General features: G+C 42.1%; 1 long non-coding RNA gene across 1 annotated transcript; it reads right to left on the reverse strand.

The window, feature by feature from the left end:
• Nucleotides 1-3,505, reverse strand: LOC119331077. Its single transcript, XR_005160380.1, has 6 exons — nucleotides 3,149-3,505; nucleotides 2,954-3,030; nucleotides 2,399-2,587; nucleotides 1,200-1,312; nucleotides 723-949; nucleotides 1-62 (listed from the first exon to the last, which is right to left on the reverse strand). It is a non-coding gene; the product is annotated as an uncharacterized LOC119331077 (long non-coding RNA).
• Between the last annotated feature and the right edge of the window lie 668 nt (nucleotides 3,506-4,173).

The following is a 4,173-nucleotide window of genomic DNA, read 5'->3' on the forward strand; positions in this document are numbered from 1 at the left end:
TAGAGTAAACACAGTAAAAAAAATCCTTTTTTACTGAGATCTCAAGCATGTTTTGGTTGTTCCTGCAACAACAACAGAAAATTCAGTACACTACACAAGAGCAGGAAGTAAGGGGTCAAACTTGCTACTGGAAACAACAGGAAAATATATGCAAAGAAAACACTAAGCTGGCCCATCTTGGCGGCGGCTACTGAATATATAGTATGTTTAGCTTTAAAACCTTGTATGCGCTTGATTTGGCAGCTAATTTATATCAGGTCAAGTAGACAAGAAAACAATTATCCTAGTAGTATTATCGCAAAAGAAATGATTAATCTACGGCTGCCTACCTCCGTGAAATTGCTCTCCTTCTGCGCACTGTTACAACAACATTTTCTTCCAAGATGGCCACACTACTGAATGAGAATAAGTAAATTTTCTATATAAGCACCTACATATTCCCTCCATTCCTAAATATAAGTCCTTGTAGAGATTCCAATATGAACTGCATACGGAGCAAAATGAGTGCATCTATATTCTAAAATATGTCTATATACATATGTATGTAGTCCCTGAGAAATCTCTAAAAAGACTTATATTTAGAAATGGAGGGAATATAACTTTGCCTAATGAATGAGCAAAGTAGCAAACTCAATGACTCATTTTTGTTCTTCCTAATTGAACCTTCTTAATGATAAAATTCCAGACCACATAAAATTGAGTCTAGGTTGGATCAGACTCACCGGAGCGCAGAGCTCGGCCGGCCGCCGAGAATGACAAAGATAGGCCTGGGATGGAAGGTGCAGGAGGTCGAACCTCCGCCCTGCCCCTCCTGCCCTATGTACTGCATTTGGGCAATAAAAGGAGCACGGAACTGCCCTGCTGCAAAAATTAAACAGATCCACCAGACTTGGCCCCAGCAGTCCTTAACAAAAAAGTTGTAGTCTCCTTGTACACCAAACCACTTTTCCTAAAAACAGCAAGAATAAGAAATCAGCAATTCCGCAACCAAATATGGATACTCAACTTCAGTAAATCAGTTCAGTTGTTAACGGGTAGTGTAAACTACGGAAATATTGGCGTTGGACTAAATCCACTTTAGTGAGAAAAGTTCATTTATTCTTGGCTAAAGCAAAAATGGCTTAGTACATGACACCAGTTCTAATATCCTTGTAACTCCTTTCCGTAGATGTAACAAACAGTTATTCAAAATGGCTTACCTATCTTGTGCCAAGCCGGGTGGCTGCGGTACAGTGATCATTCACTTACGTTCTGAATTTAACACTCCAGGGCAACCAGGACCCAGCAGCAAACACAACAGATCTGCAGCCTCCTGCAAGAACAACAAATCCATGCATCGAATCTGTCTTAACACCAAATCTCATCTCATGCATTGAATCAATCAGTAGTTTTACAGGGCTGCAAATTAACTGAACAGATATACGGTGTATTCATCACCAGCTAAATCCTGAAGATACAGAGACATTCGGGCATAAATTAATGAATGAGGCAGTAGAATACTAAATCGAAACAACAGACACAAATGGAGGAGATCGGCATCTGTATTCAATAAATGAGATAAAGTTCAGATTCTTGATAGCCTATAACTATTCTTGCTTGTAATATTAATATTACAGAAAATAGAACTAAAAATTCAGATACGCATAACTGGCAATAGATCTTCATAGCACACTTGTACTTCCTAAGGATTTTAGTTGGTGCTATTCGATCACCCACAAAAATCAGGCCTCCTTGTGAGCTCATGATAGAAAGTAGTAATTCTACCAAGTACAAACAAGTGCAGAGATTGAACTTTAGTAAACCAGTTCACTTCTTAAAATATACGGATAACACAAACGAAATAATGGTATTGGACTGTATCTACTTGAGTCAGTGAAGTTCATTGGTGCTTGGCTAAAGCAACCTATTTCATCTCTATTCATTGGTGCTTGGCTAAAGCAACCTGTGCTTCTGCGCAAGCAGTAAGCTGTGACTTGGAAGGCACATAGGACATAGCCACAGCTTAGTACAAGCACAACAAATTGAATACTACTCAAATGGCAACATACTGCGTTTTTAATGCACCAAATGTCATCCCTCATGAACAGATTTAAGAATCAATCAGCAGTTCGGGGACTGCAAATTAACTGAACAGATATGCGTTGTACTACTATTCATCATCAGCTAAATCCTGACGATACAGAGACATCCGAGTACAAACTTAATGAATGAAGCAGTAGAATACAATATGGGAAGACATCACAAATCATAGAAAGGATGATCTTCCCAAATGAAAGCAGATCAACAAGGACAACTTTCTGTAAACCGGCAGAACATTAGCTTCTCACTTCCCTATGTAAAATTAAACTCAAACTACATCGACACCGAAATCAAGTTGTATTTAATTGACAGTTGTTACCTCAACAAAAGCATTGGTAGCAAGTAGCAACACTATCAACACGATCCTTTCAAACATATGTACGAACACATCGTGATTGCCAAAGAAGAACTTCCCACATTATTTGTACTCAACAGCTGATTCATTGGTGCCAAATGGTCTATCTCTGGACGAGGATAACAGGATTTTCTTTTCTCCCTAAACAGGAACCTACAGAGGAAATTAGTGAAGATATAGGAGAGCTGCATCTGTATTCAGTAATTCAGATGAACCAGTAGAGTGGAATCCAGCAAGATCCTTTCACATGTAAACTTGGACATGCAGTGGAAAAATCATGCAGCAAGTACCCATCAAGAAATAGTCATCATTATATTCTCACAGTATCCTATCTAATTCCAAGATAGATGGTGCTAAAAAGGGAAAAATCAACTCCACACAGTAGAGCATATATGCTTTGAGTAAACATGTGAACAATCCAAATTTAAAATGAATCTCTTGATTACATAACATATTATCTTATATCTGCGAAAACGAAACTGGAGAGATTAGTACAAATATGCAATAAAACAAACTTACTTGCCAAATTTCTTAAAGATATTTCTGCAGCCTGATGCCGTACTTCTTTCCTTGTACTACCAACACCTTCACCCAACCTAATTAAATGAAGCAAGCTCAAGAACACTAAAGGAGACAATAACAAAATTTTGCAGACCAATCCGCTTAGAGGACAGGAGTTAGCGGGGAAGGGAGGGGAGGTGGGGAGGGGCGCACCAGATCGGACGTCTTGATGAGGCCCTCCAGGCGGGTGTTGTTCATGATGTTGAGGCAGTGGAAGGAGATGTAGTCGGCGAGGTGGGGCGGGGGTGGGTCGACGAGGAGGTCGACAGCGAGGACAGAGTGCGGGGTCTCGGCCATGAGCTTCTCACAGAGGTAGGAGGAGATGAACCCGTCGGCCCAGATCACGCAGATGGTGAGCAGCGCTACGAGCACGCCGTCCAGATCCAGCCTGCCGCCGTTGGCAGGCGTCAGCGTCGGTGGCGACATGGCCCGACGGTCGCGTGAGCCGATCCAGGTCGAAGGATAGTATTTTTCTGGAGAGGGGAGGAGAGGTTGCGTGCTCGGGAAAGAAAGGCGTGTGGGGCTCGAGGTTCATCTCCCCTTTTCTTTCTTTTGAACGAAGGAAGGACGAGGCCCAAAGGCAAAACTCCCCTCGTTTCATTTCATTGGCTAGAAACAGAAGGTCGGCCCCAGTCCAACTCGTTCTCCAATTGGCCAACACGCACAATGCATCTTTGTCGATGTGGCATAGGCGAGCGCCCGCACCTTACGCGACTCTTATTGTGTTTAATTCCAAAGGTAAGGGTGTGGCGGTTGGGTTCCATCCTGACAATATTCTTTGAGGAACAATATGGTGTGGAAGCCTCCTCCTCCGGATTTGTGGCGAGTTGTGGCTCTTTGAGCGTGGCCGTTGTGGCCAGGAACTCTATTCTCTTCTTGGATTGTTTTTCTCTCGAGTGTGGAACAAGCGGTGCTTCGTGCATGACTGGTCGGGCTTTACGTCGGTATCACCCTACATAATCCTATTAGTCTGGAAAATGATTGGTCTTCTTTGTCTTCTTCCTTGCAAATGAAATGCTTAACAGATCTTTTCTCGTTGTTCTGAAGAGAAGCATTGAGTATCACTGATGGTTTCCAACGTTTTACTCTGTTAAAGATTAATCCGCAAGCGAATGCGACGGTGCATGAGATTTCAAATTTGGATTGAATAATAGGTCTGATGGTGGAACGAGAACCTT

This window comes from Triticum dicoccoides, chromosome 7A (assembly GCF_002162155.2).
Source record: "Triticum dicoccoides isolate Atlit2015 ecotype Zavitan chromosome 7A, WEW_v2.0, whole genome shotgun sequence".
Classification (NCBI taxonomy): domain Eukaryota; kingdom Viridiplantae; phylum Streptophyta; class Magnoliopsida; order Poales; family Poaceae; genus Triticum; species Triticum dicoccoides.